The sequence below is a fragment of the Phyllostomus hastatus genome, unplaced genomic scaffold (genome assembly GCF_019186645.2).
Source record: "Phyllostomus hastatus isolate PE091 unplaced genomic scaffold, TTU_PhHast_1.1 phas_scaffold_78, whole genome shotgun sequence".
Lineage (NCBI taxonomy): Eukaryota > Metazoa > Chordata > Mammalia > Chiroptera > Phyllostomidae > Phyllostomus > Phyllostomus hastatus.
Genome location: NW_025334041.1, coordinates 72,995,963 through 73,020,586, shown reverse-complemented (window position 1 = coordinate 73,020,586; position 24,624 = coordinate 72,995,963). Strand labels below are relative to the sequence as shown.

Here is a 24,624-nt window from a genome sequence, read left to right as displayed (position 1 = left end):
AGCGGGGGGGTTACATGAAATTTATTGGTGGTAGATTAGGGAGAAAGCAAAGCAGGGAAATCTCTCAGACTGGGTAAGAGTAAAACAGAGATGCACACTCTGAGGGTGGGCCGTGACAGGGCTGTGAAAGAATTCGAGAAGAGAAGAAAGTGTAGCAGGGGTGTCCAACCTTTTGGCGTCTCTGAGCCACACTGGAAGAAGAGTTGTCTTGGGCCACACATTAGATAGGTTGAGACACATAATCACAAAAAATCTCATAACGTTTTAAGTAAACTTACAATTTTGTGTTGGGCCGCGTTCACAGCCATCCTGAGCTGCATGTGGTGTAATTAGTGGCTACAGGTTTGACACCACTGGGTGAAGAGTAAAGATTTTATTCACTCTCCAAGAAAGGAGAGGGGCATGGTGTAGAGAGACATACCAGCATTGAGGGGTGGGGCTTTGGACTTTCACTGGATTATAATTGGATTAAAAAAGAGTGGGGGGTTGCTGCTGTGTGGCCCCTGGGCTGTTGGGGCGTTGTAACCGAGGCTGCAGTCCTTCCCACGATATCTTCTGCCTGCGGCTGTAGGGAGCGGTTAGTCACGTCTGTTCTTGCTTTCAAGCTCAGAAGAATAAAAGGGCAGTCATGTTTAACAGGTCAAAGGCCTGCTGGGCAAATCGCTGACTTTGTCCTTTCACACACTTCTCTTACACTGGTGGGTGCAGGGTAGTTAACATTTACAGCACACAGAGATGGTTTGAGGGAATGGGACAACAATGAGGGGTTCTGTGGTCTCCAGCTTTGGTGGTGGGTGTGCCCTGAGGTGTCTGGAGATGCTATGACATTTCAAAGGAATGTTAACTTTGATGCAAAGAGACAACAGACAGGCTCACTTAAGGTGAAGATTGACCTTTGTCTAGGAAGCTGCAGGCCTAGGACGTCACTACCTGCCATGGTCCTCTTTTAGTTAGGAATTTTTTATGTTCACACCATCCTGTGTGGTTATTTTTGGTCTCTGAGAAGGTAAGGTCTGCCGTGAGGACGACCCTGAGTTTATCAGGTTTAGTGTGTGCCCCCTTTTCATCTACACTTCCCCTTTGGGTCATAAATCAACCGAAAGATGCATTAATGACCAACCTCTTGATTGGATAATGTGGTCCCACAGTCCCTCGGGCAAGACCATAACCTTGGATAGAAGTCAAGGCTGAAACTTTCTCCAGAGGGAAAGGCAGCATGGAAGAAAAGGGGCCACGTGATACCCTGACAAGCTCAGGGGAGGCCTGTGAGACAGCCTTACCAAGTCAGAGACCTAAAGTAACCACAAAGGAGGGTCTGAAGTGAAAATTTATTAACTGAAAGCAGTTTATGGCAGGAAAAATATGTATCCAAAGGTCAGTCTTTACCTTAACTGAGCCTGTCTATGTCTTTTTGCATCTATGATCACATATCTTTGGAATATCAAGGTAACTTCCCTTTATTCCCAAACTCCTTGGGCACAAGCTGAGACCACAAACCCCCTTCATTGTTATTGTTATGTTAATTGTTGATTGTCAACTATCCCTCACCCACCCATGTAAAAGAAGTATGTGTCTATCATTTTACCTTTTATCCCATCCCAGAGGTTTCCCCACTTTGCTTTCTCCTGCCTCTGCTAATCTATCACAGTGGACTTCCTGTAACCCCCTATGGCTCCTCCTTTGATTCTAACGTATAAAATAAGGTGCTACACTGCCATTCTCTGGAGCATTTCTCCATCTGTTGAGGTATTGCTTTCTGGCAATTGTTGTCAATTTGGCTCAAATAAACTGACCAAAAATTTTCTACAGGCGTGAATGTTTCTTATGTTGACAGCAGGTAAATGGGAGGCAGTTGGGTCACATGAGCCTTCACTAAGAAACAAACAAAACACTTGTCCCAGCTGAGTGGCTTGTTGGGTTGAGTGCCAGTCCCTGGCTAGGGGCATGCGAAAGGCAATTGATGTGTTTCTCTACTTCCCTTTCTCCCTTCCTTCCCTTCTCTCTAGAAATGAGTAAATAAAAAGTTGAAAAAGAAAAAAATAAGAAAGAACCACTCTCTCTAGCTGGTGTGGCTGTGTTGGGTGGCACATCACCCTGTGTGTGCACTGAAAGTTCATGAATTTGATTCCTGGTCAGAGCATACACCCAGGTTGTGGATTCAGTCCCCGGTCTGGGCGCATAGGGAGGCAGCCGATCAATGTTTCTACCTCATATTGATTTCTCTCTCTCTCTCTCTCTCAAGTCAATGACTTTATCCTTGCGTGAGGATAAAAAAAAGAAAACAAAAAATAACACTGGATAATTTCTAACCTACAGGCTATCATGATCCAAGTTCCGCTGTCTGTCTCACTTTTCTGTGTGTTGCATCTAGAACACAATTTACGTGCAGTTGAGGGCACACCACACACCTCTCCAGTTTTCACAATCTGACCATGAGATCAGTTCTCATTCATTGGTATTATTATTGTTGTTATTATTATTTTAGTGTTGCCTATTTATTTCCCATTGGAAGCACTGAAGTGTTGTTCATTATTAATCTGATTCCTGCTAGTTGTGCAATTGGAACTGTAACTTTAAGGGTTAATCAGGCTAAAGCTGTAAGAACACAACAGTGTAAATTACAATTGCCATCTAAAAGTGCCCAGAGGCCAGGAGGATAGTAAGAGTGTTGTAAGTAGATCTCCTGTGTGCTTCAGCAGCCATTGCAGAGGCCACGTTTTTATGACACTTCAGCTTCCGTCTCAGTGAATATACTTAGTAGTCCTTGTTGGGTTGGGGGTAAGCCTTTTCCCATAATTGGGTTCTAGTATTTTTACATAAAATTTCTTTTTCAATGTTCTTTTCCTTTAACCTTTTGCAACTTCTCTTATTCTCAGTTAGCCTCTTTTTACTCATTCAGAAATAACCAATAGATTAGAACAAACTACTTCCTTTTAACTTCTCTCAAAAACATACATATCCCTTTCCTTCTTTCCGCAATAACATTCCTGTTAAATTTCAAATGAGAAACCATAAAAACAGTGCTATGGATAATACAAGTTATACACTTTCAGCAGTTACGAACACTTGGGCTATATAAGGACAGGGTTTGAGAAAAGCCCAAAGAACAAGTGTAACTATTATGATGACTAATATTAGCAGACAGGTAAAGACAACCAAACAATTTTTTTTAAAGTTCAACACCAGCTTGTGAGAAGATAGCCTTGTGGATGCTTGGAACAGCTGTTTGCCTTTGATGTGGACAGCCTCGTGTTCTTATTCTTGAAGAGCCTTAGATGTCCGCCGATAAGGTTCCTTTCCACAAGGTTGCAGAGAGTCTTTAATTGATGTCTTTTCCAGTGGACAAAATCTGGTTGTAAGTCAGTCTTTGAAAGCTTCGTCTCCCAGGAGCACACTGTGAAATGAATTGGTTACTAATTTATCAATTTTTTAAAGCTGGTTAATAAGTCCTTGAAAATAATGTAGAATGTCTCCCTTAGTAAGGTGGTTCGTAAGTCCCTTCATCCAGATGCATTGGGTGACTGGTGACTAAGGAGGAGAAAGGCTATATTTTACCAAAAGGAGTAGATTTAGGGTGAGGAGCACTCTAGGGAGAGCTTTTGGCCAAGGAAGATTAAAAGCTTCTGAAAATTTACCTCGTTGAGTTTTAATTGTACCATTTGTACATTCCACCAATTCAGAGCACTGCGGAGATAAGCACAGTGAAAATGCTATAGACGAGGCCAAACATCACGAATGGATTGCATTGTTCGCCCAGTGAAATGAGAGTCTGTCAGTCACTATGTAACTCAGAGAGAATTCCCCAATTGGGTATTTTTTCCCCATTAATAATTAATTACCGGGACTTCCGGCAAGATGGAGGAACTGGTGGACGCACCATACCTCCTCGCACAACCAAGAATAGAACAACAATAATTTACAAATATAATATCACTCAGAACTGTCAGAAGATTTATCTGAATGGAAGTCGGACAGCCAAGAAGTTGAAGTAGACCCGTACATCCAGACTGGTAGGGGACGACAAGCTGGGAGGGCGCGGGGCTGGCCCGGATCGGCCGCGCACGGAGGTCAGCGGAAATTTGGCGCAAAATCGGCACCACAGCCATCCAGGGGCACAAGAACGTAGCGGTGATCTCTGAGTACGCAAGCAGCGGCTGGGGGAACCAGTGAGGCAGCGATTGTGGACCAGGGCAGAGCTCGCAGCCCAGGATCCCAGGGAAGTGTCTGAGCCCAGGAGAACCGAACTGCCGCCATTGTTCCTACCCGCCCCTGATCCCGCCCCCGCCCCCACATATAACATCACAATCTAGCGACTGGGGTGCCCAGCCCCAGTGAACAACTAAGGCTCTGCCCCCCACCGTAACAAGAGCGACCAGACCGGAAAATAAATAAATAAATAAATAAATAAATAGGAGAGACAGGGAAAGACATAAGACATGTTTCCAGCAGAACAGATCAGTCCCCCAGGACTCATCCTTTTGAGCGACTAAGAAATAGCCAATCTATCAAATGCACAGTTCAAAACACTGATGATCAGAAAGCTCATGGAATTGGTTGACTTTGGGCGCAATTTAGATGAAAGGATGCAGGTTACCATAAAAGAGATGCAGGAAGATACGCGGAGGAGAGCCAATAGTGAAAGGAAGGAATCTGGGTCTCAAAACAATACAGTGGACCAGAAGGAAGATAGAATCAACCAAGCAGGAAAGCACGATGAAATAAGAATTCAAAAAATCGAGGAAAAACTTAAGAGCATCCAGGACACCTTTAAACGTTCCAACATCCGAATTATAGGGGGTACCAGAAGGGGAGGAGCAACAAGTGGAAAAGTTATTTGAACAAATAATAAAGGAGAACTTCCCCAATCTGGCAAAGGGAACAGTCTTCCAAGAAATCCAAGAAGCTCAGAGAGCCCCAAAGAAGCTGGACCCAAGAAGAAACACACCAAGGCACATCATAATTACATTAGCCAAGGTAAAAATGAAGGAGAGAATCCTAGAAGCAGCAAGAGATAAGGGGACAGTAACCTACAAAGGAGTTCCCATCAGACTGTCAGCTGATTTCTCCAAAGAGACCTTACAGGCAAGAAGGGGCTGGAAAGAAATATTCCAAGTCATGAAAGACAAGGACCTACATCCCAGATTGCTCTATCCAGCAAAGCTCTCATTTAGAATGGAAGGGAAGATAAAGTGCTTTTCAGATAAGGTCAAATTAAAGGAGTTCATCATCACCAAGCCCTTATTTTATGAAATGCTAAAGGGACTTATCTAAGAAAAGAAGATAAAGAAAAGACATGTATAGTAAAAGGACAGCAAACTCACAATTATTAACAACCACACCTAGAGCAAAACCAAAAGAAACTAAGTAAACAACTAGAACAGGAAGAGAGCCATAGAAATGGAGGGCACATGGAGGGCTAGCAGCAGGGGGGTGGGAGGAAGAGAGAGGGGGAAAAGGTATAGAGAATAAGTAGCATAGAATGTAGGTTGAAAATAGGGGGAGGGCAAGAATAGTACGGGAAATGTAGAAGCGAAAGAACCCACAAGTATGACACATGGACATGAACTAAAGGGGGGCAACGTGGGTGGGAGAGGGGGTACAGGGTGGAGGGGAGTAAAGGGGGAAATGGGACAACTGTAAGAGCATAATCAATAAAATATATTAAAAAAATAATTAATTACCTACCATTACAGCTGTTGCTCTCCTGCAAGGGGATGCCTCAACTAGTGAGCAAACATACAATTCATAATGAACCCATATTCATATCCTTGATATGGTTGCATTTGGATGAAATCCAATTACATATCTCAAATAGACCTAAAGAAAGTGGGAAGTATCCTTGGGACCTGTGATTTTTCCAGGGTTATACAGATAGAACATATGCTATACACTTTATGAGCTATAGTAGGAGGTTTCCAGTAATATTGTTTATTCCATGAAATCATCTTTTCAGGACCTCAATGCATTAACTCATACACAAGTTAAAGTGTAGGTAACTGAGTCCCTGTAGGTAAGACTGGTTTCTGACTGGGTCCGAACTATATCTGTTTATCTGGGTCAAAGGTTTCCTGTTTTTGTTTCCATATCCTCCTTTCTTCTTCTGCAGCTCTAAAAGAGAGTCTTTTATTGCCTCAACAGAAAGAAGAAACATTCTTAGGTCTATTGAGCAAGGTAATTTGGCTACTTACTGTTGCCTGTCTAGTTGTAGCCTCAGCCAAATTATTTCCTTTTGCTTCCATGGTGGCCACTTTAGAAGATCCTCAAATTTTGATAATTGCCAATTGTCTTAGTTAGATGTATAGCATCTAATGATTCTGCAACCTGTTTTCTATTCTTTATGGGCTGTCCTGAGGAAGTTAAGAAGCCTCACTACTTCTACACTATTCCAGAGTTGGGAGCTACACCAAAGGCAGAGAAGCTATCAGTGCAAATATTGGCTATTTGATCTTTGGCCGATTGACAAGCTTGAATTAGAGCAATTAATCCAGCATGTGGACCAGATCATGTTCAGGTAAATAAGAACCTTCAGTTATGTCTGCCATAGAAGTTATTGCAAGTCCGACTTGATAATGTCCCTGTTCATCTTTCAGATAAGATCCATCTGTAAACCAAATTAAGTTAGCATCATCGGGAGTTTTCTGTAAACCACTTCTAGGAACAAGGAGGTTGTTAATAAGCACAACGCAATCGTGGATGTCTTCATCCTGCAAAGAAGGGAGCAAAGTTGCTGGGTAAAGATTGTTTTTACATTGAGTTAAAATAATATTAGGTGCAAAAAGCTGGAGTACTTCATGAGCCAGGCGACTGATGGAAGTGTTTAGTGTGGTGAGAGTTCAGTGGGGATTCAGAACATAAATAAAGGAGCGCCCATAACTATTTCTTCTGTTTATTTGTATAACATGGCTGTAACAGGGACAGCTGTCATGCAGGGAGAGAGCCCTTTTGCTACTGAATCTAACTGCTGACTATAACATACAATAGGTCTAGGATAATGTCTGTGTTTTTTAGGTAAAATTTTTAAAGCATTTCCTTTATTTTCTTGTATAAAAAAAAATAAAGCTTACAAAAGGTGTCCCAGCATGGGAACTTTAGATAATTCGTTCTTTAGAGCTGTTACGGTTTGCTTCCTTTTTGGGCTCCAATGGGTCAGGTTGATCTGATTTTAATAAGACATATAGAGGCTGGGCCATTAGTGAAAAATTTGGAAACTAATTGTGTCAGAATCCAGTGAGACTCAGGAAACCTCTAAGCTGGTTTTTATTGTTTGGTTGTTGGTTTTTAGACGAGGAAAGGATTTTACTCCTCTGAATCTCCAGGATTAATCAGTAGCCCATTTTAGATATTAAATGACCAAGGTATTTTACTTGGGGTAAACAGAATCAAAGCTGTTACAGTAGGCAGCTAGTTACATATTAACAAAAGAGAAGAGAGCCAGACGCCTAATTAAACTGGATTAACTAGGAAGGGGCTTCACAAAAACTGCAGGGAACAGATGCTAACCCCCAAGTAGGCACAAAAGACTGATTTTCCAATCTCCCCAGGGAGCAACCAGCCTGTTCCTTTAGATTAATGGTGGGTGTTGGGGGATAAAGACTAAGGAGGAGCCCTGGCTGGTATAACTCAGTGGATTGAGCACAGGCCTGCGAACTAAAGGGTCACCAGTTTGATTCCCATTCAGAACACATGCCGAGGTTTCGAGTCAGGTCCCCAGTAGGGAGCATGCCAGAGGCAACCACACACTGATGTTTCTCTCCCTCTCTTTCTCCTCCCCTTCCCCTCGCTCTGAAAATAAATAAATAAAATCTTAAAAAAAAAAAAAGACTAAGGAGGAAATTGGAAATTCCTTTGCTGGGCACATGCACAATAGAAGCCAGATTACGCAGGGGAGATCCTTTTACTATGAAGCATGCACAATAGGAACAAAAATGGCATCCATAAAGGCGGGGAAAGAAAACTGGAAACAAAGCAGCTAGGTTAAGGGCATGAAATCCTGGAAGATCCAGGAAACAGATTGGATAGGGGGAGACACCAGCATAACCCTGGGAAGATCCAGGAAAAATACTGGGTGGTTTGAAAGAAAGCCTACTTTCTCCCAAGCCCCCAAAAATATAATCAAAGCTTAACAAAGGTGCAAGTCTCATGCTCTCTCTTTTCAGCAGTTGTGTGGGCCAAAGTGTAATACGGGTGAAATGAGGTCCAGAACTTGGGGGGCAGGCCAAGAAGCCCCCAAACCCCCATTAATATGGCTAGGGGAAGTGCAGCAGGGTCATTGATGATTACTTTGCACATCTAAAGAACTTGGCCTGTGTTTTAGTAATGCTAATAACTATGCCTGTTAACAATGGCAGCAGAAAAAGGAAGAAGCTACTAGAGTAATGGCAAAGGTAGCCGATTGTGGGAGGAGTTGGAAATGAAGTTTTGGAGGGAGATCTGCACTGGGATTTAAACCCAAGTATGGGGCAGCCATGCTGTCTTGGTCACATGGCTTGAAAGGAAGCAGAAGGACCCCCCCCCCCGCCCCCGCCAACCCCGGCCCACCAGGAGGAGGGGCTATGAAGTTTTGTGTGGATTAAGAGCAGGATCCTAGCCGAGCACAGACAACTGAGAGAAGCTGAATGGGAATCTGCCTTGCTGAACTGCAGGCCTCTATTTCTTTTCCTGAGAGACAGTTCCCCTGACTGGCCTGGTTTGGCAAGGGGAGGCAGGACTGTGTGTGTGTGTTGGGGGGGGGGGGTATTTAGTTTTAAGGGACTTTGGAACTTAAAAACAGAATCTACCATTATTCTGAAGCTGTATAACTTTTGAATAAACAGTTCCTTTCCTTTTCATAAGTCTCTGGCATTGGGAGTCACGTTTTTTTTTCGGTGACGGGCAATAGAACCCAGAGTGGTTCTGTTACAAAAGTGCAGCAGTGATCACAGTGATGGAAACAGAGACTAAGCTAGACTATGGAGCCTCAGATGCCCGGCTACTGGCACTGGCAGCTCTGGGGCCTGGCCCTCCTCCTGTGCATGGTGGGCCCAAGTGCAGGCCTGTGGTTCCAGAGGCCAAACTTCTTCTGCAGCAAGACAGAGCTGAACCACCTGCTCATGGACGAGACATCACCTACACCCTTCCTTTATTATTACTCCAATAAATCTTGCCAATATACCTCAAATCCTCCTGTGTGTGTACCCCTGAAATGCATTTCCTGTGATAGCATGGAAGAATCTTATTTCCTCCAGCAACACTTTGAGACCCCATGTCCCTTTATGGCTAGCTACTATAATAGGTAAGTTGTGTCCTCTTGGGAGTCTAATACATCCTAGAGCATGAAGGTAAATCATCTACACCCTGGATTAGGGTGGAATCTCTGGGAAATTCAACATCATTCTAATCAGAGTTTAGCATCTGAGAGAAATAGGTGGGGCTCTCTATATACCCCCGAGGTCATTGCTGTCCAAGTACACTCAAAGAGGGGTTTCCTGCCTTTCTTCTTTTACAGAAATGCTTAAGAAGGCGCCACATAAATTTATCACTGAAAAATATTGGCAGTCTGCTGGAATGGCTGATAATAGGGTTAAGTGGATTTGGGACCACAGAATGTCTTTATTTATAGCTATGAGATTCTGTACAAACTTCCATTCTTTCCCACTTGGTTTCTTTACCAGAAAGATAAGAGAATTACAGGGGCTCCTACAAGGAATTATAAACCCCCTTTTAAAGTAATCTTGTGTGATGGGCTTAATTCCAGCTAGTGCATCAGTTCTTAAAGAGTGTCGGTGACTATTAGGCAGAGGTAAAGTATTGTCAATAGTTATTTTAGTAGCAGAGGCTAACTTAAAACTTAGTCTTGCCAATATATGTACTGGAAAAGGCCCAAAGTTGCATTAGAATGTCTGTAACAAACATTTAGCCAGTCTCAAGATTAGTTTCCTCTTGTAGAGATTCTTTTAAAATCAGTATTTTTCCAACTGGTTCAATATCTGATTTGTTTAGCTCTAAATACATTTCACCCTCTGGGAAAAGGATATGTGGGCATCATGGGTTTCAAGAAAATCTCACCTATCAGGTGAATTGGGTCAGATTTGACTAGTAAAAATGTAGATTGCCCCATAACATTCCCTTGTTGAAAGGGGGCGTTTCCTTTTTTAAAAACAGATATTGGTTGGTTAGGTGTCCAGAAGTTTTTGTATGATTTGTACAGAAGTTTACTCCCAGGGAGAGTTGAGTAGGATTGAGAACAAGTAAAGTAGCCCCAGTGTTACAGAACAGAACAAGGGGGGCCTGGGACAATATACTATTATTGAAAGAAGGCCCCGGGTCCGTTATGTCCGCTGCCAGAGGAAAGACGTCTCTCAATGCCAGAGATTCGTGAAAAGGAAAGGAAATGTTTATTTAATGCTATACTAACTTAAAGTAGTGACCTAATGTCTTTATCAAAAATCCCAAAGTCCCTTAAAACACCCACAAACACAGTCACAGTCCTTCCTTCCTTCCCCCTTTGCCCAGTCCAGAGTACCGTATCTCAGGAAATGAAAACGAAGTCCATGGCTCAGGCAGTCCTCTGGTTCTTAGTTAGTCCTCCATCTCGACTGGGAGACCTCCCTGGGTTCCCGGCACCCTCGGCTGAGTCGCCGGGATCTCTGCTAAAACCAGGTGGTGGTTCCCCCTTCTAAAGCTGCGGGGGTCCCCACTCTGTCCAGGCCGCGTGGTTCTCTCTCTCTGGGATGTGGGAGTCTCCACTCTGCTAAAGCTGTGTGGCTCTCTCTCCTAAAGCAGCACGGTTCTCCTCCTCAGGGCTGCGCATGGTTCTCTCTCCTATGGCTGCGGGAAGGGAGAGTCCTCACTCTGCCAAAGCCGCGTGGTTCTCTCTTCTCAGGGATGCGGGAGTCTCCACTCTGCTAAAGACGCATGGTTCTCCCTCCTAAAGCACCACGGTTCTCTCTCTCTGGGATGCGCATGGCTCTCCTTCTCAGGGCTGCGCATGGCTCTCTCTCCTAATGGCCGCCAAGTCTGGGTTTTAAATCCCCGCAGCCAATCTTCCTCTGCAGCCTCATTTCCGACTCCTCCCACACTCGGCTTCACATGCCAGAACTCATATCCTTCCAGCTTTACTGGGCTGCCATCATGAGTCTGGGCAGGTGTGGCCCCATGTCCTGGAGACAATCTTCTCCGAGCTCCCACGCAGGCGCTGTAGCTTGGGGGATCTGCCCCCAGTCACTCTTGGTGGGGAAGTTACTTCCATTCCCCGGCTCAGAGATGATCACAGCTATTTAACATATCTAAGCGACCAGCCAAAGGCTATAGATATGTTAAATGACCATGCTAGAGGGTAGCTGCAAGGCTGTTGCTATGCAAAACAGCTCTCAATGGCCCTGCTCCATTTGTCCCTTCCCCCAACCCACACCCTGGGTGGGGGGATGGAGACATCTTAAAATCTCCTGGACACCTTAAGTTCTGGACCCCATTTCAAATGTCCATTTGGGGTCCCCCCCTCTTGGCTGCACCCTGTAACACCAGTACCTACAAGGGTCTTAGTAGTTTCCTCTTTTATGGTAATTTCAATTTCGCCTCAAGTATTAGTAAGGAGAAGGGGAAATGCCCTCTCCTAGTCCTCGGAGCAGTCCTATGCTTGCTAATGTTTCTCTTCTTTTTCTAAATCCCATTTCAGTTTTCTGTTGTTCTTAAGATAACCCAACTTTTTACAATCCAAGGAAACCTAATATAGTAATTCTGTTGCTTTGCTCTCAGAAACCAGTAGGTGCATTAATTGGAATAAGTCACAACAACAAGGATCTTATGTTCCAAGACTTAAATCAAATTTCTTTGCAAACCCATCAGGGTTCTGGAGAGGGTTGGGGAAATCTTCAGGTAGATTCCTTAATTCTGTCCTAGTACAAGGAGAGTAGATTATGACTGATTCTCCTTATCCTGAGATGAGCCTTTCTCCAAAGGGAGATGCCAAGATGTGTGTGTGTGTGTGTGTGTGTGTGTTTAAGATTTTTAAATTTTTTTTAGAGAGGGAAGGGGCGGGGAGAGAGAGAGAGGGAGAGAAACATCACTGTGCGGTTGCTGGGGGTTATGGCCTGTAACCCAGGAATGTGCCCTGGCTGGGAATCGAACCTGGGACACTTTGGTTGTGTGTGTGTGTGTTTTAATTCTAGTCTATCCTCATCGGGTTTTCTATTCTGAGTGTCCTCTAGGTCAGTAGGGAGCTGCAGTGGCAGAGGTGTAAGAAAGAAAGGAGTGGGAGGACGAAAGGAGAGCGTCTGGACAAGGAAGAGCACAGAGGGGCAGTTGGAGAAGAAGTGGGGTGTTGGCATTGAGTGGCTTGGGGAGCCTTCTTTAGCTCAGAGACAGTCTCTAAAATTTCTGATTAACAACCTGTAGAGAAGAGAATTCATCTGTGCTCCTCCTAGAAGCTTCTAATGTCCAAACAAGATAAGCTTCCTACTCATTCAGTTTCATTTTAGGGGTGGCTTTTTCAAATTGTGTGCACACAAAATTAATTTCAGTGTCAAAAGAGCTCCATTGTGGCCATCTTAAGTTAATACTACTTCTGGATACATCTTCCCACTTGTGTAAGCAGTGGCAGGAAAGGCTCCCTGTGAATTATACACCTACAAGGATATAAATAGGGGCTAGGGGCTTGTCAGCCTTGGTGGCATGATTTCCCAGGTTAATTTTAGTTTTCTTTTGAGATCTGCAGAGTCTGAAGAAATTGCAAGGGATGTGGGTGGTAGGTTGAAGTGTGCTGCTTCATGGGTTGAGCTGCAAGGGGCTGTCACCACCTTAGTCTCGTCATCCCTTTGCGTGTCTTGTTCTCGCTCCAGCTAATACAACTGTGAGGACTTAGGGTGCTATATAACCAACCTGTTTGTGTGTGTGCCCCCAGGTGAATCAATCATTCAATTATAGTTGTGTTGGAATTCCCTATGGGGCCCTGCATATTTTGAGAAGTGCCCTCTGACAACACCACATAGATTCTCAGTCACCTAAGAATACCTGAAATTTGAGCTGGAGGGAGTAAATGCCCTTTATCTCCAGAGCTGAACAAGTTCAGACTCATTTATCCAGCAAAACGATTTGTTCGGACTCTCAGTAAACAATTCCAATGGAAAGGCCAAAATTAAAAACCAGTCACCCATTGTTTCCCTCCTATCTCTGAGTTATCTCAACCCTTATTCTTAGCCTGGGTTATCTCAAACCTTAACCTTTAGTGCTACCTCAAGGATTTTTTTTTTTTTTTTACTTTATAAGAACAGGTCAAAATCAGGGCCTCCTACCTTGAAACAAGGTGGTCTGGAATTCTAAGAAAAACTCACCCAAGTTTACTCAATGCAAAGCAGAGAGCTGGTGGGGCACAATGGAGCCCTGCTGGTACTGAGCACCAGGTCCAGGTCTGCAGAGTGGTCCTAGGTGGGTTTCTTTAGAATCCTGCTGACTGTGCTGAGGAAATGTTGATATAAAAACATCCAAACCCATATAGATGGACAGCAGACATATGAAAAGATGCTCAACCTCTGTAATTATCAGAGAAATGCAAATTAAAGCCACAATGAGATACCACCTCACACCTATCAGAATGGGTGTCAACAATAAATCAACAAACAAAAAGTGTTGGCGAGGATGTGAAAAAAAGAGAACATTTGTGCACTGTTGGTGGGAATGCAAATTGGTGCAGCCACTGTGGAAAACATTATGGAGTTACCTCAAAAAAATAAAAATGGAACTGCTTTATGATACATTGATCCTGCTTCTGGGTTGATGCGATCACCGACTGGCAGTGACCACGGAACACTGTGAAACACTGTGTCAACACGCGAGAAAAACTTACACAGAGACAACCAGGTCCTGTGTGGAAGGAGGAACAGAATGGCCACTCTCTCTAGTGGGGAGCGTCCCATTACCCTGCCAGAGAGGCTTTTTATTGGTTTCGTTTGCATAAGAATTCAGGTAAAGCTCATTACTCATTGCCAGGAAGTAAGCGTCAAACAATAGATAACAAGAAAGTCTGAGGGCCTATTGTGAGTGAGGGTCAAAGAGCTGTAAAACTTTAAGGAACAAACTTACTTCTTCCTTGGACCCTTCTCATTCAACTGAGAGCATTCTAAACAAAGCAGGTTTCACAGGATTTTACATATTCTTTCTTAGGCCTGATCACCCGGGGAACCCGCCCTTTTCAGCACAGGGCTGCACCACCCTCTGTCATTGTTTCAGGCTTAAGTCAGGCAGGGGAAGTAAGGCAGCCAAGAGATAAGGAGATTTTCTCACAGACAATGAGGACTCAGGCTTTGTCAAAGCCAAGGGGCGAGGGTCTATCACCCCCTTTTGCTGTAGCCCCAAAATCCTTCCTTGGGGGCCTCCCACGTGATCATGCCTGTCTTAGATCATTCCCCTCTTGGGGAATCTTATCCATCATTGGCTAACCAACCAAGCATTGGGGGCCAGTTATAGATGAAGTAAAAGGAGCAGAAGTGGTGCTCCTTCCAGGGAGATAAGCCTGTCTCCTTGGTGGCTTACGGTTCCAAGGTCATTCCCTCAGCCTTAGCCTTGGCGGGGGTTACAGCTTCTGATACCAGGCAGGGCGGTTCCCAACACCAGGTATATCCCAGAGAAACCCAAAACAATAATTTAAAGAGATATGCATCCCTATGTTCATCACAGCATTATTTTTACAGTAGCCAAGATATGGAATCAACCCAAGTACCAAACAACAGACCAGACAACTATATTAAAAAGTTGTGAGATTTATATATATATATATATATAAATCTATATATATATATCAACCATAGTGGGGAAAAAGGAAATCTTACCACTTGCAACAGCATGGATGGACCTACAGGGTATTATGCTAAGTGAAATAAGATAGAACAAGAAAAATACCATATGAGTTTACTTAAATGCAGAATCTAAAGAACAAAATAAATTATAAAAACAGAAACAGATATAGAGACACAGAGAACAAAGTGATAGTTGCCAGAGGGGAAGGCTGTTAAGGGACTGTTAGGGTGGTTGGTGACAGCAGCTGTGAAAGAATTCACAAAGAGAAGAAATGGCAGAGAGCAAAGTTTATTCACTTCCCAAGAATGGAAAGGGGCTAGGCACAAGAAAATGCACCAGCAGTGAAGAGGCTTTGAATTTTTATTGGATTATAAAAGGGAGGGGGTTGATATGTGATGGCTGGGCTGTTAGAGGCATTGTAACACAGGAGGTTTGGGTTGGTTTTGTGTGAGCTATAGTTTATGCCAATGTTATCTTCTGCCTGTGGCTGTGGGGAGCAGTTAGCCATGTTGTGTTCTTGCTTTCTGGTAATTTCCAGTCCTGAGGACATAAGCTCAGAAGAGAAAAATGGCGGTCATGTTTAACAAGGTCATAGGCCGGCTCGGCAGATGGTGCCAGGATAGCAAATGGCACCAGCTTCATCCTTCTAGGGACTGGGTGGAAAAGGCGAAGGGATTAAGAAGTACAAATTAGTAGTTACAAAATAGTTATCATAGGTTTAAAGTGCAGGGAATATAGTCAGTAATACTGAAATAATTGTGGTACCAAGTGGGTACTGAAAATATCGGGGGGATATTTTTCAATAAAGTATATGATTATCTTACCACTATGCTATACACCTGAAATGAATATATAGTACTACTGAGTCTCAATGGTAATTGAAAAATTTTTTTAAAATATGTTCAAACCTGTAGAGAATTTTTGAGTTATTTGAGCTAAATTGACAATTGCCAAGAAGTAAAATCTCAACAGAGAAAATAATCTAGAAAATGATAGTTTTACACTTTTTAAAAAAGATTTTAATAAGCCCTGGCTGGCATAGCTTAGTGGATTGAGCTCGGGCTGCGAACCAAAGTGTCACAGGTTCGATACCCAGCCAGGGTACATGCCTGGGTTGCAGGCTATAACCCCCAGCAACCGCACATTGATGTTTCTCTCTCTCTCTATCTCCCTCCCTTCATTTCTAAAAATAAATAAATAAAATCTTAAAAAAATAAAAGATTTTATTTTATTTATTTTTAGAGAGGGAAGAGAGAGAGAGAGAGAGAGAGAAACATCAATGTGCGGTTGCTGGGGGCCATGGCCTGCAACCTAGGCATGTGCCCTGACTGGGAATGGAACCTGTGATGCTTGGTTCGCAGCCCGCGCTCAATCCACTGAGCTATGCCAGCCAGGGCTACACTTTTTTTATACATTAGAATAAAAGGAGGAGATGTAAGAGGGGGTTACATGAAATTTATTGGTAGATTAGAGAAGTGGGAGAGAGCGAAGCAGGGGAATCTCTCAGAATGGATGAAGAATAGAACAGAGACACATGCTCCCTTATGCTGGTGGGGACAGGGCAGCTAACATTTACAGCACAGAGAGATGGTATTTGGGGGATAAGACAACAGTGGTCTCCAGCTTCGGTGGTGGGTGTGCCCTGAGGGCTCTGGAGATCACTTTGACATTTCAAAAGAATCCGATCTTAGATGTAAAAGACAACAGTCTCACTTAAAGAATAAGCCTTGTCAAGGAAACTACAGATCTAGGATGTGACCATTTGCAACTCATTTTTTAAAAATGTTTATTTATGGACTTTTTTTAGAGAGAGAAGAGAAACATAAACTTGTTCTCCTTATTTATGCATTCATTAGTTGTTTCTTTTTAAAAGATTTTATGTACTTATTTTTAGAGAGAGGGGAAGGGAAGGAGAGAAGGAGAGAAACATCCATGTGGGAGTGAAACATTGACCGGTTGCCTCTTGCACCCCATCTAGGGACCTGGCTCACAAGCAGCGACCTTTTGGTTCACAGGTCAGCACTTAACCCACTGAGCCACACCCACCAGAGCTGTGACTCACTTTTAATCAGGAGTTTTTATGCTCAGAAATTCCTATGTGGTTACTTTCGGTCTCTGAGTTTGCAAGGCCTGCCAGGCGGGCCTCCCCTGAGCTTCTCAGGGTTAGTATGTTGGCCCCCTTTTTGTCCACATAGAAAACTTGTCTGGGATCACACTGTCAGTTTAGTAGTAAAACCAGGATTCCAACCCTGGCAGTGCTAGACCTCTCCGGCTTCCTCTTCATTTAGAGGAAATAGGCTAGACAGTGTCTACATCAGGAGGCCAGGCATTCTGGCAGTTAGTCAGGCAGCAGATGATCTGCTCTCCCACTTTGGCTTCTAAATGAGGAGAGCCATGAGCATTGGGCAAACCACATGAGATGTCAGGTGACAAAAGGCATCGGGTTCAGGGCATGGCCCTCGTTCCTTGACACAGTGGAAATAGGAATTTTTCCTTTCTTGAGAAGCAGCTTCAAAATTTTGAAGCAGCATGAGTTTCTCCAAGGGCCACTGATGGGGCCTGGGGTAAGGGAAGCAATTCAAAGCTTGGTTCTACCCCTCTCCATTTGGGTGACGCTGGGCAGCCACACTCTACTGAGGAATGCTTAGAGACCATTCTCCCTCCCCTTGTCCTCCTTCCTCTGACCAGCTGCTCACCTGAAGACTCAGCTTATAAATCCCTCCTCTGAAACATGTAGTGATCCCTAACTCCTTCCATAGTGCCCCCGAATGCTCTGGGCATCAAGGCCACAACATCATCTGGGTCTACAGTCTCCAGAACACTTTTCAGCCACATCCCACCAACAAAGGTGGAATTATATCCATGGGCAACCTGGCCAACCCCTGGCCTGCTTCCAGACAGCTACTAAGTAGGCATAGTCCTTCCAGGGTATCTCCATTTTCTATATTTTTTAAGGTAAAATTTATGGTGAAATGCATAAATCGTAAGTGTACAGTCAAATGAGTTTCGATATATGCAGTTTCGATATATGCAAACACTCCTGTCACCCAAGATACCCCTACCAAGAGATAAAACACTTCCACTACCACCACCCACAGGAAGTGCCTCTTCCACCCCTTAGCTCCTGCAGCACAGGGGCCATGTCAGGTTACCCTTGTGACCCCAGGACCCAGCAGAGCATTCAGCAGGTAATAGATACTTCAAAATTTAACGAAAAAAAGTATTGATTTTTTTAGAGAGAGGAAGGGAGGTGGGGGGAGAAAAAGAGAGAGAAACATCAATCTGTTGTTCCACCCATTTATACATTCATTGGTTGATTCTTGTATGTGCCCTGACTGGGAATCAACCCACAACCTTGGCATATCAGGACAATGGATCTAACCAACTGTGCTACCCAGTCAGGGCCAAAACTTTTTTATTGATGTTTTAAATAGAGCAAAATCCCCACATTCTAGTACTGCTCTAGCCTCTGTCACTTTGGGAGAGTTGCTTAAACAGGTTCCTTGCCCTTGAAGTAAGGACTAGACCCTAGCCCTCCTACCTTGGGGAAATGTGGGGGTCCGCTGAGACAACCTGTGAGAGGCAGTTTGAAAAAAGGCCTGGACACGTGCAAGGGCTGTGACCATTATCATCATCATCATTTAACAGTTTTTAATGAAAGCTGTATATAAGATTACTCCTGCAACTTCTCAATTGTTTTGTCCTTATATTTGCCCTTTTCCTTTCCTACTTGGTGAGATTTGGCTTTATGTTTAAGGATCTTTTAACAGTCTCTGTCTAGTCTTAGTCTAGTGATGACCACCTTGCTGGGGGGAGCGCCACATGAACAGCTGCACCATTCGCGCGCTCCTGTTGCACCTATTCAGTGCAGGGGACATGTTTCTTCCGTACAGCTGGACCACTTTGCCAATTTGCTGCTCTTTGCAGTGTCCTCGCAAAACCCGAACATTATCCTTTCAGATGGGCACGGATCAAACATGGTGCTTCTGTCTCAGCTCTTTGGAAAAAGAAGACATAACCTTCTTGTGAAGGACTAAATGGGAAGGTGCATTGAAATGCCTTTTGCATTTCTTGCTCTGGTCAGAAAGGGACTGAATTTCATTTTGGTCACTGGTGCTTTAGCGATGGCCGCAAATGGAATGAATAACCATTATTATTAATAAACTGCTACTCCTAGGACAAACATCTGGCTGAAAGTAACCCAGACAGGAAGGCATCAGACATTGACTTCCAGACTTGGCTGCTTGGGCTCCGGCCAAAGTCTGAGGGTGCCAAAGATGGCCAGCTTTTTTTCTTCTGTGCCCATGGACCCAGGCTGTGAACTGATTTTCAGGGCCATGAATTTCCTGAAATTGCAAAGGATTCTCCCCAAGCTGTCACACAGTCCTCTCTGAGCCTCAGTTTCCCAGTAAAATGCAGGTGCTAGACAAGGACAGTCTCTTCTGGCTCCTCTGACTCCAGCCTAGAAGCACAGTTTAGGCTGAGCTGTTCCCCTTCCTCAGCCTGTGGGGCTGACAGGGATCTGTCACAACACCTAAAAATTCCAACACCAAAATTCCCCAGAATATTCTTTTGACAGCATTGACTCACAATGCTTCTAGTCCTTAAATATGGTCTGCAATGAATTTTTCTAGGTCATTGCAACCAGTTCTAAGGAATGGCCAGGGGTCTGGATGGCCTTTTTTCTTTTTCTTTTCTTTTTTTTTTTTTTTTTGCATAAAGCTCAAGGTTTGAAAGGGTTTTGTTTGTTGTTTTTTAAATCACTGGTAGATGCTCAGAAGCATTCTGGACAGTGACACTCTGGAATTCCATGGTCACTTCTTGGAAAAGCGGCACCGTTCAGTACAGTAGGAATGAGTGGGCCAGGAGGAGCTCAGGAGGAGCACCGTGATGGCAGGGAAGGACACAGCGACTGGGGCAGAAGGGGCTGGTTCCCAGGGAGGACACAAGAGGGCAGGTGTACCTCTCAAGCTTAGGGTCACACCGGATCCTCCCACTACTGTAAGGTCATGATAAGAGCTAAGTGCTGGCACTATGTGCCAGGCACTGTCCTTTTTATAATTTTTCACCTAACCCTCCCATTTGCCCTCTAAGGCAGACGTCTTATTATCTTCATCTTACATATAAAGAAAGTGAGGTCAAAATAACTTCTCCAAGACACACTAATTAAGTGGCAGGAAATGGGTTGAGAGCTAGGTGGTGGGACCCCATGCCTCCCCTCCCAACCCTTACTGCCCTCAGCCCCCTGAGGTGGAGCTGGGTGGAGATGCACCCCCCCCCCACCTCTCCCAAAGCCCACCCTGCTCTCAGCACTGAATGCCAGTGCCAGCTGGGTTTCTGCTCACCCTCTAGATACCTTGTTTTTTGTTTTTGTTTTTTAAGTTTTAATTCAAAATATATTCACAAGCAGTTGCAAAAATAGTATGGAGTATTGATACATGCTACAACCTGGACAAACTTTTAAACATCACTCTAAGTGAAAGAATCCAGTCACAAAAGACCACATATTATATAATTTGATGTGTATAAAATGTCCAGAATAGGTAAACCTACAGAAAGATTAGTGGTCACCTAGGACTGGAGGGAATGGGGAGGTTCTTAGGGGGTGACTACTAATGGATTCAGGTTCCTTTCTGAAGTGATGAAAATGTTCTAAAGTTAGATTGTGGCCATGGTTGCACTGTGAAATATACTAAAAAATAACATTGAATTGTACACTCAATAAAGCTGTCAAACAAAAAATAAAAGTGCTCTGAACCTGTGAGAGGCAAAGCCATCCTTGACTCACTTGCACCCCACTTAAAATAGAGAGATCCCATGTCTCTATTACCCAGCCTCTCCTAAGGAGGTCATCTTATGTAACTATATAAAGTGTACCTTCCTCTTTAAAGTGGGGATCTTGAAGGTCCAGAGCACTTATTTCAGCGCTTCAGGTTCAGATCCTGGTGATAACATCTCACCCATCCCCTGGCCTTTACGAAATACCCAACCCCACACACAAACACCATTTGACCCTCAAGACAAGCCTGTGAGTCAGGGCCGCCCCGTTTCTTGGTTTTCTTGGTCACAAGATGCTTCCTTCTACCCCGAACTCCCTCTGTAGGGTTTGCCAAATTTAGCAAATAAAAGTTTTTACCTGTCAACCCTGTAAAGCAATCAGTTCTAATGTGCCAGCCAGTCCTGGGCGGGACTGCTCATCATTTTAAGACAGTACTGATTACAGACTTTTAAGAACTGAAAGGGCTCTCTCTGGACCCTCTCCTAGACCAGCCTTTGGTCTGGGTCTCCCAGGCCAAAGCCTCACTTGGGCCATTTTCTCTAGCCTTTCTATTCGTGCCTCAGTTTGCCCACCTAGAGGCCAGTCCTGCATTCCCCTGCAGATACATCGCAGGGCGGCGGGCGGGCAGGCAGGCCAGGGGGAGCCCGCTGGAGTGGAGAGCCCCGCTCCAGGGCTTCTGTTAGGATTTAGGCAGGCAGGAAAACGAGGAATAAGGATGGCACCGCTCCGGGTTCGGCCTGGGTACGACCTCCCCTCCTCCCAAGCCGGGACTAAAATCCCAGCGAGGGTGGATTGAGACCCCTTTGCCAAGCCCAGGTCCAGTGGACCTTCACGGACCTGATTAGGAGCCCAGAAAAGTCGCAGCGCCCCTCCGGACGCACTCGCAGACTGACGCCCACTCCCCTGCCGGCCCCGCCCCCACGAACTACAATTCCCAGCAGGCGCGGGCTGCGGGACGGGAAATCCAGGAGGAGGGCGTTTGCCACTGGAAGACTGCGTTCTGCGCGGTGCGAGCCCCATCGCCGAGTGGGGGCGCCTGACGGGAGTAGCGGGGCATCTCTACGCGTAAGCCCGGCTCCCCGGCTCTGTATACACCGTTCCCCGTGGGGTCGCCGGCGCGAGCCCTCCTCCCGAACCTGAGCCCCGCCCCACCCTCGCCTGTAGCTGGGGCTTCGGGGAAAGGGATGGTGGGTGGGGGCTTGGGCCGGTCGCCTGGGAGGGATGCGGGGGGCGCCTCCCTGACCTCTCCTTCAGCACCTGGAGCGAACTCCCTTTCCTGGACGGAGGAGCATCTCCGACCTGAGGCTGGACTAAGCCTGTTAGGGCCCCTGGGTGGCCGGCAGTGCTCCTCAGGAAACCCAAGAAGGCTTGATTCTCTGCGTCCTGGGATGTAGGTCCGGGTGTTCGTGCCCAGGCTTCAGCTTTGCATGGCAATGCCAGGTAAGGCTGAGGGGACCAGGGCACTCCCATTCAGTATGTTCTCCCTCAAAGTCCTAGGCTCACACCTCAGGGTCAGGCGCCAGAACCTTTGTGCTGACTTCCCATGTTACCCAAGGATTCCCTGTGGCGCTGCAGAAAGGACTTACCAAACCCTTAAGTGCAAGCCAGGAGCTCAGGGGTCCAGCCTGTTCGGTGGGATGAGCTGTGCTGAGGCCCCACTTCATTCACTCTCCGGGCCCAGGGCGTTCTCTCCAGAGGCTTCTTCTCAGCTGATTTCTGGCTCCCAAGTGGGGATTCAGGTTACACCTGTATCGGGAGCAGTGACACCACAGTGACCAGCAACACATTGGACTTTGTGTCTCCAACCTCATTTTCAGCTTTTACACTTTCTGATCTGGTCATACACTGCTATGTCCCTGACCATCAGCGTTGATAGGAAAAGGCCCAGTATAGCAAGGACCCTCTAATGTCGGTGAGATTTTATTTTTCTGTAGTTAGTTCAAGACCAGCTACTTCCTAGAAATACTCCATTTAGTAAGTGGGAACTCCAGAGAGGATGTGCCGGTTGCTCAGATTCCCTTGCTAGCAGGAGTTGGGATCATCATAACTGGTCAGGTGGTCTCTAAGCATGCTAATTTTTGTCTGGGAAGTTCTCAGAGGCTTGGTTTTCCAAGCATTTCTGTTCAGACAACCAGCCTTTTGTTGAGTAGCCTTTCTGGCCCTAGACACAAAAGATAGATACCATAGAAACTTGGAGACTTGCACTGCCCCAGTTCCTGGGCTTGTTAATAGGAGCCTGTTCTCTCCTTCCACAGTGAGCTTCTGCATTCCAGGGCATAGCACCCGACTTTCGAATGAGTAAGAGCCTGTGTTACCTGCGTGTGATGTGCCAGAAGCCATTTAATGCCCATCTCTGCTTCCTGAATATACAGCCAGCAGGGTGCAGTTAAAGTCACAGGGCAGTGTTAGTAGGTCATTGCAAGGAATGTGGCTGAGGGTACAGTGTACTAAAAGTTGGGTTCTTTCCCCTTCAGTATTTTGGGGGCCACGCAGGAACATACATACTCTGCACATGGAAATGCCTGCACCTACACTGTTACACTTCCTGGTGCAACTACAGGATTCCCACTGTGGCAGAGATATCTTTAGCCTATGAATGCTTTCGATAAAAGTTTGTTAAAACTGGCATTTAAAGGGGGGAGGTAGAGGATGGTAGAGGGGATTAAATGGTGATGGAGAGAGACTTGATTGGGGTGATGAACACAAGACTGTGTACAGATGATGTGTTGTAGAATCGTGCACCTGAAACCTGTGTAATTTTGTTGACTGTCACCGCAGTAAATTCAATAAAAAGAGAAAAAACTGGCTTTAAAAAAAACACAAAATTCATGGTTTTAATAACACCTTCTATGTAGAGTGGAATTATGGTTGAATTTTTGTCTTAACATTGTTTGTACATATATTTTAAATCTTTCATGTGTATAGGACTTCACAGGTTTCGCAGCAAGGTCTTTGTATCAATAACAGGTAATAAAACTGGTGTCGGTAGTCCTACAGGCCACGTCCCTCCCTGTCAACCAGTCCCGGAGGTGAGGGACAGCTGCCCTGCTTCTTGTCACCACCAGGGGTCACCCTTTCCCGTGGAACCACTGCTCAGGCCCCTATTATATGGCCTGGGACTGGGGTGAGGGACTGAGGGCTTTGGTTCTGTGTGCATAATTAGATGGCCTTGGCCGGAGGCCCGGCATCCACCTCCGCTTTAGTCCCAGCTTTCGTTGGTAAAGGTGGGGAGGGTGATCTCCGGACCCTCCACACCCATCAAAGAAGGATGTGGGGATGGAGGCACATCCGGGAACGTCTGTGTCCTGTCTTTCCTGAGGCAGAGGTAGAAGGCCAGGCCGGTTTTCTGGTCTCTCTAGGCTCACCAGTCTTGAGACAAAGGAACTAGGGTGCAGCGGGAATAGGAGAGGCCTGGCTCCCGGGCTCTGGAAGAAGGAAGCCTAAGCAGGGCCGCATTGCAACCGGCCGGGGAGTTGGGGGAGGGGACCTGGGGAGGAGGTCGAATGCCAAGGAGGAATACAGACCCCTCCCCTCACACTCTGGAAGGTAAATCGAGAAAAGGACTCAGTAGGATGCCATCCAGATCGACAGACTTACCCAGAGAGGAGTCCTTGGTAATTTATATACATGTGGAGGAGGGGATATCTGCAGGTACCAAGGAGGGAAAGGAGCTCAGGACACTGCTCAGTCTAGGGCTGGTGGCCAATGGACAAGAAAGGAGAAAGCCACGGGTCTTTCAGAAGACAGAAACCAAGAATGTTTGCAGGGAGGACAGCTTAGAGTACGATTTGAATCCACAGATATAACAAATAATTTTTGAGAGCCTGCTGTGCCAAGCTGTGGACTGTGCTCTTGGAATTTGGGGGTGAACCAAACACACAGTGGCAACCCATTTAGAGGGCTTACAGTTGAGTACCAGTCTATAGTGTAGCCCTGAAATGAACCTGTAGGTTTAACTGTGGTGGGAGCCCCAAGAGTGTAGGGGACAGACTGCCCTGGTTTAGGATCCCCAACTTAAGCTGTGGACTGCAGGAAGAGGGCCAGAGTGAATCAGCAGAAGAGTGGCAGGTACACAG

The 24,624-nt window shown here is 45.4% G+C and overlaps 1 protein-coding gene and 1 pseudogene across 1 annotated transcript in view; both read right to left on the bottom strand.

The window, feature by feature from the left end:
• The window catches only part of CAPG (capping actin protein, gelsolin like), a 38,662-nt gene extending 16,437 nt beyond the window's left edge, over positions 1–22,225 (bottom strand). Inside the window, exon 1 of the mRNA XM_045828376.1 lies at positions 22,135–22,225. The gene's annotated coding sequence lies outside the window, so the exon portion shown is untranslated. The remainder of the gene's footprint in view (positions 1–22,134) is intronic.
• On the bottom strand, positions 18,443–23,357 carry LOC123811869 (annotated as a pseudogene).
• Positions 23,358–24,624: the final 1,267 nt, after the last annotated feature.